The sequence below is a fragment of the Aptenodytes patagonicus genome, chromosome W (genome assembly GCF_965638725.1).
Source record: "Aptenodytes patagonicus chromosome W, bAptPat1.pri.cur, whole genome shotgun sequence".
In the NCBI taxonomy this organism is placed as follows: Eukaryota; Metazoa; Chordata; class Aves; order Sphenisciformes; family Spheniscidae; genus Aptenodytes; species Aptenodytes patagonicus.
The window spans coordinates 15996491-16010174 of record NC_134981.1 but is presented as its reverse complement, the minus strand read 5'-3'; positions in this window follow the sequence as shown (position 1 = coordinate 16010174).

The following is a 13684-nucleotide window of genomic DNA, read 5'->3' as shown; positions in this document are numbered from 1 at the left end:
GGGGATACCGACAGGAGAGCTGAAGGTAAACCAAGGGTTGGCGTGGCATCCCCTGAGGGTGGCAATGCTAATGGGAGCATTTACGCTGCTCCAGGGAGCACGGAGGGCTTAGGAGTACATCTGAAATGCTTGTACACCAACACACACAGTATGAGAAACAAACAGGATTGTTACCCAAACCGGCAGATGGTGAACTCCCTAAGACTCAATTTGGAGTTTTAGAAAGCAGGCATTCTTTATTGCGGCGCCGGGTGCAAGGTGGAATTTCCACAAATCAAGCACACCTATGGCTAGATCACCGTTACATTTATACACAAGAATTACAAGGTAGTGCACTCCCAGTTACAATGATTGGTTAGTGATTTACATATAATTATAATTATCTGTTGTGTCATTCTCTTCTGTTACTACGCTTGCGCGGGGGAAGGGTCTTCACCTGGGCAAGGGTCTTCTTGACCTGTGGGTGTGTTTTTTAGTATTATAATGAAGGCAGTTCACTTCAGGACACCTTAAAAGTAAGTTTTGTTGCCAAGTTGGCCAGCTAGATATCTACCTTGCCAGGTTGTCAAATAACTCATCCCATATACAATAGAACCCAGGGGCTGTGGTTATGGTCTAGAGGGTCCAGAGAATAGGGACTTCAAGGAACACAGCCTCAGATAACAAGTAGCACAGCACCCATACATAACGCTAACGTAAAAACTAACTTATTAAGATCAAGATGTTCTTATAGTTGATTATTTCACAACCAAACATAGAAAGATTCAGTAAAACTTAAGATAATCTTCAACGGGATGAACTGGAAGCCTTGGTCCATTCCCAGAGCTATGATGTCATTGGTATTATCGAGAGTGATCAAACACTGGAACAGGCTTCCTAGAGAGGCGGTCGATGCCCCAAGCCTGTCAGTGTTTAAGAGGCATTTGGATAATGCCCTTAATAACATGCTTTTGGTCAGCCCTGAAGTAGTCAGGCAGTTGGACTAGATGATCATTGTAGGTCCCTTCCAACTGAACTATTCTATTCTATATTCTATTCTATATTCTCTATTCTATTTTCTATTCTATATTCTATTTTCTATTCTATTCTATTCTATTCTATATTTATAGAATCAAACCCATGCAAACCAAAAAGCCCCACAACTATTCCCCTATTCTTTTTCCAGGTATTTCATTCTCTCTCTCCTAAAGTATACAATGGCTCTTGTATAAGCAAATAAGGTTGTAGCAAATATACATGCCATGCAGGATCCTAAGTTTCACCTTGTTTGATAAGGATGCTTACAGTTTGAAGACTAAGGTGGACCCCTTCACTACTTAAAATGATTTTCAAGTAGAAAAAAATTTAGCAAAACACTTTTTTTAAACTTGTGACCTAGTGAGCTAAAAATGTTCTGTGGTTTTATAACAGTTGTCAGAACACTTTAGTTTTAAGAGTTCAAAGACTTAAGAGGCTAAAGACTGAAGAGGAAATAGTAATTGTCTAATGCTAAGTGTTTAAAAGCGCGAGAGGTTTTAAAGTGGCTTTGTGTAGAAAATAATTATCTACAGAATTATTTGCAGTGGTAAATAGTGAAATGTGTGCTGTTCTAATACCGGCTTTACAACAAATCACAGAATAGTTGAGGTTGGAAGGGACCTCCGAATATAATCTGGTCCAACCCCCCTGCTCAAGCAGGGCCACCTAGAGCAGGTTGCCCAGGACTATGTCCAGATGGCTTTTGAATATCTCCAATCTCCACAACCTCTCTGGGCAAACTGTTCCAGTGCTCAGTCACCCTCACAGTAAAAAAGTCTTTCCTGATGTTCAGACGGAACCTCCTGTGTTTCAGTTTGTTCCCATTGCCGCTTGTTCCATCACTGGGCACCACTGAAAAGAACCTGGTTCCGTCCTCTTTGCACCCTCCCTTCAGGTATTTATATACATTGATAAGATCCCCCCTGAGCCTTCTCTTCTCTAGGCTGAACAGTCCCATCTCTCTCAACCTTTCCTTATAGGAGAGATGCTCTAGTCCCTTAATCATCTTAGTGGCCCTTTGTTGGACTCTCTCCAGTAGCTCTCTCTCTTGTACTGGGGAGCCCAGAACTGGACACAGGACTCCAGGTGTGGCCTCACCGGTGCTGAGGAGAGAGGAAGTATCACGTCCCTCGACCTGCTGGCAATACTACCATCTAATGCAGCCCAGAATGCCGTTGGTCTTTGCTGCAAGGGCTCATTGCTGGCTCATGTTCAATTTGGTGTCCACCAGGACCCCCAGGTCCTTTTCTCCAAAGTGCTTTCCAGCTGGGTGGTCCCCAGCATATATTGGTGCCTGGGGTTGTTCCTCCCAGTGGCGTATCAGCCACTCCTCCTAGTTTTGTGTCATCAGCATGTTCTCATTCTGAATCAGTAATGGTATCTATATTTGCCTTTTTATTTTGTCTTGTTAATACAGGTATTTTATTACACCCTCTGTTGCTGGGCCTTTCTTACTGAGATCCGGAAAGAACCCTCCACCCTCTCTCTCTCACCCCCCCCCCCAAAGAACAGTGAAACTATAATTTCTGAAAATACGTTTTATAATTCAACAAAGGCTGCATACCCCTGCAATGAGCTGTTGTTTCTCATTCTACAGAAGCCACTGAAGGCGGTGCTTCCTATGGGGTTTTGGAATTCTTCAGAAACTCAGCTACCTTGTAGAAATGATTGTTTTTCCACCAGCAAAGTGTTAAGGAGCGGTCATTTTGTGCCATATCCTTGGCTGATGTAAGTCCTTTAAATGTAAAGGAGTTATGGGAATTTATAGCACCATTTGACAGAAAATACCCATATATATAGCTTTCCTCACTTCTTTCCCAAACTAACACAAGATTTTTGAAGGTCTAATGATGACACTTCTCAGATATAGAAGACATAAATGAAGTTCATGGACTAATTTAGAGGTCTGGCTTAAAATACCATGAAAATTTCTATGATGTACTGAATATTGACAAAGGCTTTGTAGTGAGAGACTAATTTGTGCCAGAGCTTAGCACTAGTGACTAAAGTAAATGAAGCCTTAGGCCGCATGAATTGTACTTTAACCTTTGTTTTTATCTATGGAAATGTAACCGGTAGGTAAGGATGTGTAAGTAAAACTTTAACTACAGGATATTCTGTAACAAAAGATAAGGAAATGTCTCAAGACACAGACAAAAAGAGTGCCTGGAGGCTGTGAGAGTGAATCAGAAGAAAAGACCCCAGACTCTGTGAACAGGATTGGATGAGCAGAAATGCCATCAGGAAATCAAGCAACCTATAGAGACTATAAGATCCGGTAACAATCGACAGGCAGGGTCCCTCTTGAGAGGCACCCAGCTCGAGCTGTAGATCGCATGCATTATGAATTAATATATACAAAAGAGTTTATCTAGGTCGCAACTGCATAATTCCATGATTCTTTTTAGCTTTGTTCATATTTTGTTCTGCTTTTCATCTACCTAGTAGTAATACAAAACTGATTTGTCTTGTGTGCTAATTGGGTTAAGTTTCTCTGGAATATATATTCCAGTGTATATATTCCAGTGCAATCCAACACTTTTTAGTGTATATCACCAACTATATTCCTATTGAATAACAACATATCAAGTACAGTTCTATGGCTATTGAAACAAACTGGCAGTGAACATGCACAGGTAGAGCTGGTTAGAAGCTTTAACATGAGAATGATTAATCAACAGATTCCAATTTGTGGAAATCAAAACTTTGTGGGAATCTTTCAAGTTTACAAAAAAGTTCTTTTGGGGAACACATTTCCTAAGTCTAAGATATTTTGTATTTCATTCAAACCAAGGCACCAGAGAGGGAAGCGTGATGGTGAATGAACTAAAGATTAGGTCTGTAGGGTGCGAGAAGACTTTGTTACGGTAACCCAGGATAATTCGCCTCCCCTATCCGAGTATGTAGAGTCCCAAGCACATCTTATCTCGTTGTCCTGTTAACCCAGGATAGTTCGCTTCCCCCCCCATCTGCAAATACCCCTTCACGGGCACCAACGTGATGGCCAGCTGCGTATCTCGGAATTCAGACAACAGTACCTGCATTACATCAGAGTTCGCTAATGAGCAAAACAAGACATTGCATATGTATGATATGTTAATCAGTGCAAGTTTTATTATCCACCCCTGCTGTGCTTTCCCTTGAGCTTCACTCCCTAGCATGGCTCCACTGCGTCAGGTCCCCATTTGATTAGCATCGGTGTCCCGGGGCTCCCACCATGGTAACGCTATGCTTTCATTAAAGCCAAAGCTTTCACTTGCTGAGTGTCATGCCTCGGCCCTGAGGGATCTGCACCTGCTTTTCGTGCATAACAAGGTCCCTCACTGGGGATGCAAAGCAGAACGTGAAAAGAACCTAGTGCAAGACAGTGCACATCTGAACATGAGTTTCCCACTTTTTCAGTGAACGCACTGGGCACTTTGGCTGTTTCTCATGCTTTTCAAAGTCCTGTTCATTGTAGTTGATGTAGTAGAAGCACTTTTTATATTTCATTACTGTTTTAAGAATAGGAAAACAGTTTTTTCCTTTACTTTCAGAAGAAATGAACCTATCTATATTTTGAGCTTTACCTTCCATCAATCTATGGTGATCTTTATTCTTTGTTTAAGTAGGGGCCAGCGTACTTGAAGCAAAAATTTTGCATTTTATTCCATGCCCACTTCATTCTAAATAATAGCAGCTATAAATTTCTCTACTTAGCATGTTTCCATTCAAGGTATATATTACAAAGATGTTTTTCTGCCCTAATGAAAGCTTTAATTTACGTTTTGTAACTAATTTTCTTAATTTTAGTTTATTTTTCCTTTTTTCCAACTATTGTGAAGGATGTCAGGTTGATGTCTGCCTAGCCAAATGCAGCAGTGATGTACATTTGCAGTTGCAAATAACTGGATTATCCAAACTGTCAATGCAAATAGGGAGGATTCAACTTTAAAAGTTTGAAAAATATAGTGTTTAAGACACAAATTCTCCTCAGACATCTTATTTCTGAATACAGATCTCTGCTCTGTTCTTTATAACATTTTCTTTCAATGTTTTGTCAAAGTATGAAAAAATTCTCTTTATATCGAGAATCCTTTGCCTTATATAAACCTGTAAGGTATTGTGGGCGCTCTGACCATATGATATATAACAAAACCCTGCTTATATTTGAGACATGTTTCCTTGTTTGTTTTTTTTTCCTATACCCTTTCACTTATTGCTACTTTCTATATTTTTGTAGTGTCTTTACTGTCTGCCTTTTTTTCTTTTTCTTTTAATTTTTTCGGTACCAAGCCCGCACCTTCCGACGCTCCTCATAGGAAGAGGCTCGATCGGGATGGTTTTCCGAGATACATAACTCAGTAACAACTAGTTTGTTATTAAGCAGGCATTCTTTAATACAGCGCTGGGCAGCACTGGGGATAGCTCCGCCACGAGTGCTCCAACGGGTTAGCAAAGCACATCGGGTTATATACAGAAAAATCATACAGATTTATCAGATTTCCTGGAAAGGGTAGTCTTATGGTGATGAGTTCCCGGAATTCATTTACATAGTCCAAGCATGCGCAGTAAAATTAGGGTTAGGGTCTTTTCACCCTCCGGTGGTCGTCCATAGTCTTCCTCACTCTGTCCGCTAGTCGAACTTTGGGCTTCCTTTCTCCATATATAGTCATTGAATTAGCTTAACAGTCCTTCGACTCCGGGATGTTACAAGGGGGTCAGTTTAAACTAGTTTTTTGGCACTTATCTTGACACAATTGTCCTGAGTTCCTGCTATCAGTGACTGTCACAGGAAGCTTAACGAGCTAGCTAAAGGCCTGTTTACTCTTGTCAGGCAAGAAATTACATGTTTCGAAATGTCCCACCATCAACTCTACTCGACAAATAACTAAAACTATGCAGGTGAAGCTAAGAAAAATACAAATAAAGCTTTTTGTGTATCACAGCAAGGTTTTAGCCAGGGATTGTCAGGGATTTAACCCTTTCAAGGGGATACCGACAGGAGAGCTGAAGGTAAACCAAGGGTTGGCGTGGCATCCCCTGAGGGTGGCAATGCTAATGGGAGCATTTACGCTGCTCCAGGGAGCACGGAGGGCTTAGGAGTACATCTGAAATGCTTGTACACCAACACACACAGTATGAGAAACAAACAGGATTGTTACCCAAACCGGCAGATGGTGAACTCCCTAAGACTCAATTTGGAGTTTTAGAAAGCAGGCATTCTTTATTGCGGCGCCGGGTGCAAGGTGGAATTTCCACAAATCAAGCACACCTATGGCTAGATCACCGTTACATTTATACACAAGAATTACAAGGTAGTGCACTCCCAGTTACAATGATTGGTTAGTGATTTACATATAATTATAATTATCTGTTGTGTCATTCTCTTCTGTTACTACGCTTGCGCGGGGGAAGGGTCTTCACCTGGGCAAGGGTCTTCTTGACCTGTGGGTGTGTTTTTTAGTATTATAATGAAGGCAGTTCACTTCAGGACACCTTAAAAGTAAGTTTTGTTGCCAAGTTGGCCAGCTAGATATCTACCTTGCCAGGTTGTCAAATAACTCATCCCATATACAATAGAACCCAGGGGCTGTGGTTATGGTCTAGAGGGTCCAGAGAATAGGGACTTCAAGGAACACAGCCTCAGATAACAAGTAGCACAGCACCCATACATAACGCTAACGTAAAAACTAACTTATTAAGATCAAGATGTTCTTATAGTTGATTATTTCACAACCAAACATAGAAAGATTCAGTAAAACTTAAGATAATCTTCAACGGGATGAACTGGAAGCCTTGGTCCATTCCCAGAGCTATGATGTCATTGGTATTATCGAGAGTGATCAAACACTGGAACAGGCTTCCTAGAGAGGCGGTCGATGCCCCAAGCCTGTCAGTGTTTAAGAGGCATTTGGATAATGCCCTTAATAACATGCTTTTGGTCAGCCCTGAAGTAGTCAGGCAGTTGGACTAGATGATCATTGTAGGTCCCTTCCAACTGAACTATTCTATTCTATATTCTATTCTATATTCTCTATTCTATTTTCTATTCTATATTCTATTTTCTATTCTATTCTATTCTATTCTATATTTATAGAATCAAACCCATGCAAACCAAAAAGCCCCACAACTATTCCCCTATTCTTTTTCCAGGTATTTCATTCTCTCTCTCCTAAAGTATACAATGGCTCTTGTATAAGCAAATAAGGTTGTAGCAAATATACATGCCATGCAGGATCCTAAGTTTCACCTTGTTTGATAAGGATGCTTACAGTTTGAAGACTAAGGTGGACCCCTTCACTACTTAAAATGATTTTCAAGTAGAAAAAAATTTAGCAAAACACTTTTTTTAAACTTGTGACCTAGTGAGCTAAAAATGTTCTGTGGTTTTATAACAGTTGTCAGAACACTTTAGTTTTAAGAGTTCAAAGACTTAAGAGGCTAAAGACTGAAGAGGAAATAGTAATTGTCTAATGCTAAGTGTTTAAAAGCGCGAGAGGTTTTAAAGTGGCTTTGTGTAGAAAATAATTATCTACAGAATTATTTGCAGTGGTAAATAGTGAAATGTGTGCTGTTCTAATACCGGCTTTACAACAAATCACAGAATAGTTGAGGTTGGAAGGGACCTCCGAATATAATCTGGTCCAACCCCCCTGCTCAAGCAGGGCCACCTAGAGCAGGTTGCCCAGGACTATGTCCAGATGGCTTTTGAATATCTCCAATCTCCACAACCTCTCTGGGCAAACTGTTCCAGTGCTCAGTCACCCTCACAGTAAAAAAGTCTTTCCTGATGTTCAGACGGAACCTCCTGTGTTTCAGTTTGTTCCCATTGCCGCTTGTTCCATCACTGGGCACCACTGAAAAGAACCTGGTTCCGTCCTCTTTGCACCCTCCCTTCAGGTATTTATATACATTGATAAGATCCCCCCTGAGCCTTCTCTTCTCTAGGCTGAACAGTCCCATCTCTCTCAACCTTTCCTTATAGGAGAGATGCTCTAGTCCCTTAATCATCTTAGTGGCCCTTTGTTGGACTCTCTCCAGTAGCTCTCTCTCTTGTACTGGGGAGCCCAGAACTGGACACAGGACTCCAGGTGTGGCCTCACCGGTGCTGAGGAGAGAGGAAGTATCACGTCCCTCGACCTGCTGGCAATACTACCATCTAATGCAGCCCAGAATGCCGTTGGTCTTTGCTGCAAGGGCTCATTGCTGGCTCATGTTCAATTTGGTGTCCACCAGGACCCCCAGGTCCTTTTCTCCAAAGTGCTTTCCAGCTGGGTGGTCCCCAGCATATATTGGTGCCTGGGGTTGTTCCTCCCAGTGGCGTATCAGCCACTCCTCCTAGTTTTGTGTCATCAGCATGTTCTCATTCTGAATCAGTAATGGTATCTATATTTGCCTTTTTATTTTGTCTTGTTAATACAGGTATTTTATTACACCCTCTGTTGCTGGGCCTTTCTTACTGAGATCCGGAAAGAACCCTCCACCCTCTCTCTCTCACCCCCCCCCCCAAAGAACAGTGAAACTATAATTTCTGAAAATACGTTTTATAATTCAACAAAGGCTGCATACCCCTGCAATGAGCTGTTGTTTCTCATTCTACAGAAGCCACTGAAGGCGGTGCTTCCTATGGGGTTTTGGAATTCTTCAGAAACTCAGCTACCTTGTAGAAATGATTGTTTTTCCACCAGCAAAGTGTTAAGGAGCGGTCATTTTGTGCCATATCCTTGGCTGATGTAAGTCCTTTAAATGTAAAGGAGTTATGGGAATTTATAGCACCATTTGACAGAAAATACCCATATATATAGCTTTCCTCACTTCTTTCCCAAACTAACACAAGATTTTTGAAGGTCTAATGATGACACTTCTCAGATATAGAAGACATAAATGAAGTTCATGGACTAATTTAGAGGTCTGGCTTAAAATACCATGAAAATTTCTATGATGTACTGAATATTGACAAAGGCTTTGTAGTGAGAGACTAATTTGTGCCAGAGCTTAGCACTAGTGACTAAAGTAAATGAAGCCTTAGGCCGCATGAATTGTACTTTAACCTTTGTTTTTATCTATGGAAATGTAACCGGTAGGTAAGGATGTGTAAGTAAAACTTTAACTACAGGATATTCTGTAACAAAAGATAAGGAAATGTCTCAAGACACAGACAAAAAGAGTGCCTGGAGGCTGTGAGAGTGAATCAGAAGAAAAGACCCCAGACTCTGTGAACAGGATTGGATGAGCAGAAATGCCATCAGGAAATCAAGCAACCTATAGAGACTATAAGATCCGGTAACAATCGACAGGCAGGGTCCCTCTTGAGAGGCACCCAGCTCGAGCTGTAGATCGCATGCATTATGAATTAATATATACAAAAGAGTTTATCTAGGTCGCAACTGCATAATTCCATGATTCTTTTTAGCTTTGTTCATATTTTGTTCTGCTTTTCATCTACCTAGTAGTAATACAAAACTGATTTGTCTTGTGTGCTAATTGGGTTAAGTTTCTCTGGAATATATATTCCAGTGTATATATTCCAGTGCAATCCAACACTTTTTAGTGTATATCACCAACTATATTCCTATTGAATAACAACATATCAAGTACAGTTCTATGGCTATTGAAACAAACTGGCAGTGAACATGCACAGGTAGAGCTGGTTAGAAGCTTTAACATGAGAATGATTAATCAACAGATTCCAATTTGTGGAAATCAAAACTTTGTGGGAATCTTTCAAGTTTACAAAAAAGTTCTTTTGGGGAACACATTTCCTAAGTCTAAGATATTTTGTATTTCATTCAAACCAAGGCACCAGAGAGGGAAGCGTGATGGTGAATGAACTAAAGATTAGGTCTGTAGGGTGCGAGAAGACTTTGTTACGGTAACCCAGGATAATTCGCCTCCCCTATCCGAGTATGTAGAGTCCCAAGCACATCTTATCTCGTTGTCCTGTTAACCCAGGATAGTTCGCTTCCCCCCCCATCTGCAAATACCCCTTCACGGGCACCAACGTGATGGCCAGCTGCGTATCTCGGAATTCAGACAACAGTACCTGCATTACATCAGAGTTCGCTAATGAGCAAAACAAGACATTGCATATGTATGATATGTTAATCAGTGCAAGTTTTATTATCCACCCCTGCTGTGCTTTCCCTTGAGCTTCACTCCCTAGCATGGCTCCACTGCGTCAGGTCCCCATTTGATTAGCATCGGTGTCCCGGGGCTCCCACCATGGTAACGCTATGCTTTCATTAAAGCCAAAGCTTTCACTTGCTGAGTGTCATGCCTCGGCCCTGAGGGATCTGCACCTGCTTTTCGTGCATAACAAGGTCCCTCACTGGGGATGCAAAGCAGAACGTGAAAAGAACCTAGTGCAAGACAGTGCACATCTGAACATGAGTTTCCCACTTTTTCAGTGAACGCACTGGGCACTTTGGCTGTTTCTCATGCTTTTCAAAGTCCTGTTCATTGTAGTTGATGTAGTAGAAGCACTTTTTATATTTCATTACTGTTTTAAGAATAGGAAAACAGTTTTTTCCTTTACTTTCAGAAGAAATGAACCTATCTATATTTTGAGCTTTACCTTCCATCAATCTATGGTGATCTTTATTCTTTGTTTAAGTAGGGGCCAGCGTACTTGAAGCAAAAATTTTGCATTTTATTCCATGCCCACTTCATTCTAAATAATAGCAGCTATAAATTTCTCTACTTAGCATGTTTCCATTCAAGGTATATATTACAAAGATGTTTTTCTGCCCTAATGAAAGCTTTAATTTACGTTTTGTAACTAATTTTCTTAATTTTAGTTTATTTTTCCTTTTTTCCAACTATTGTGAAGGATGTCAGGTTGATGTCTGCCTAGCCAAATGCAGCAGTGATGTACATTTGCAGTTGCAAATAACTGGATTATCCAAACTGTCAATGCAAATAGGGAGGATTCAACTTTAAAAGTTTGAAAAATATAGTGTTTAAGACACAAATTCTCCTCAGACATCTTATTTCTGAATACAGATCTCTGCTCTGTTCTTTATAACATTTTCTTTCAATGTTTTGTCAAAGTATGAAAAAATTCTCTTTATATCGAGAATCCTTTGCCTTATATAAACCTGTAAGGTATTGTGGGCGCTCTGACCATATGATATATAACAAAACCCTGCTTATATTTGAGACATGTTTCCTTGTTTGTTTTTTTTTCCTATACCCTTTCACTTATTGCTACTTTCTATATTTTTGTAGTGTCTTTACTGTCTGCCTTTTTTTCTTTTTCTTTTAATTTTTTCGGTACCAAGCCCGCACCTTCCGACGCTCCTCATAGGAAGAGGCTCGATCGGGATGGTTTTCCGAGATACATAACTCAGTAACAACTAGTTTGTTATTAAGCAGGCATTCTTTAATACAGCGCTGGGCAGCACTGGGGATAGCTCCGCCACGAGTGCTCCAACGGGTTAGCAAAGCACATCGGGTTATATACAGAAAAATCATACAGATTTATCAGATTTCCTGGAAAGGGTAGTCTTATGGTGATGAGTTCCCGGAATTCATTTACATAGTCCAAGCATGCGCAGTAAAATTAGGGTTAGGGTCTTTTCACCCTCCGGTGGTCGTCCATAGTCTTCCTCACTCTGTCCGCTAGTCGAACTTTGGGCTTCCTTTCTCCATATATAGTCATTGAATTAGCTTAACAGTCCTTCGACTCCGGGATGTTACAAGGGGGTCAGTTTAAACTAGTTTTTTGGCACTTATCTTGACACAATTGTCCTGAGTTCCTGCTATCAGTGACTGTCACAGGAAGCTTAACGAGCTAGCTAAAGGCCTGTTTACTCTTGTCAGGCAAGAAATTACATGTTTCGAAATGTCCCACCATCAACTCTACTCGACAAATAACTAAAACTATGCAGGTGAAGCTAAGAAAAATACAAATAAAGCTTTTTGTGTATCACAGCAAGGCTTTAGCCAGGGATTGTCAGGGATTTAACCCTTTCATAACCATATTATACAGTTTCATATGAAATAAAATTGTTTCTATGTTTGTAAAGAATTCAACATTTGCATTAGGGAAAATTAGCAGTTTAGAGAAAATCTTGCTATTTAAATACTTCATTAATGCCAAAATTTTGCAAGCAATTAAACACAAAGGAAACATAATACACTGATAATTTATATATCACTTTTATATCAGAAAGGTATTTCTCAAGACAGACATCAAATGGAAATATCAGTAGCTGTATTTAATCATGCTTTCAGGCATGAAATATTTTAGTAAGTTTATTCCACATATGTATTCTCAATACCACTTGCAAAATCCATCAATTTGAAACAGTATTTAAGAAAGATGTGCTCTGTCTACTTTGCATATAGACATAAAGAGAAAAGCAAATTATATCAGAGATGAGTAACAAAAAATTATACTATCAATAAATTTTAACAGATTTAGAAATCACAAAATGATTAATGCTCCTTTCCTATTGATTTATTATTACTTAGATGATATGTGTCCTGGTTTCGGCTGGGATAGAGTTAATTTTCTTTCTAGTAGCTGGTACAGTGCTGTGTTTTGCATTTAGGATGAGAATAATGTTGATAACACACCGATGTTTTAGTTGTTGCTAAGTAGTGCTTACACTAGTCAAGGACTTTTCAGCTACTGTCATGGTTTAACCTCAGTCGGCAACTGAGCACCACGCAGCCGCTCGCTCACTCCCCCCACCCCCGGTGGGATGGGGGAGAGAATTGGAAGAGCACAAGTGACAAAAATTCGTTGGTTGAGATAAAAACAGTTTAATAATTGAAATAAAATGATAATAATAATATGATGATAATAATAACAATACACAAAGCAAGTGATGCACAGTACAATTGCTCACCACCCGCCAACCGATGCCCAGCCAGTCCCTGAGCAGCGGCCCCCCCCGGCCAGCTTTCCCCAGTTTATGTACTGAGCATGGTATGGAATGTCCCTTTGGCCAGTTTGGCTGTGCCCCCTCCCAGCTTCTTGTGCACCTCCAGCCTTCTCAGTCGGTAGAGTATGGGAAACTGAAAAGTCCTTGGCTAGTGTAAGCACTACCTAGCAACAACTAAAACATCCGTGCATTATCAACTTTGTTCTCATCCTAAATCCAAAACACAGCACTGTACCAGCTACTAGGAAGGAAATTAACTCTATCCCTGCCGAAACCAGGACAATATCCACCCCTTATTCTATACCATCTGCGTCATGCTCAAGTCTCACATTTTCCAGTACATTTTCATTAATCACCACCCCCTTTTTTTTTTTATATATATATACACACACACACACAGAGGTATCATTCCCTTAGTCTGTGGGCCATCCCTCTAAAACGTTCGGTGGGTTCGTTTAGTCCATGACTTCAGGCTCCATCTGTCGTAATAATCTTCCAGGGCAGGAAAAATGGAGATGGTATGTGGTGTTGGATTGTTTCATGTTGAAGTCAGTTCTGGTACCATCATCACTGTGCTTTGCTTGGTTTCATTGAAGTTATTCTTCATTAGTCTGGGTGATTCTTATTGTAATATCATTAGTATAGCATATAATATTATTAGTATGATTAGTATAACTATTATAACTATAATTAGTACTTAACATCACATAATTCAGATCATTGGCTATTCTCACCCAAAATCAAATCCCCTTGAGGTACACATCGGACTTCCCCATCCTTCCGCATTATCCACC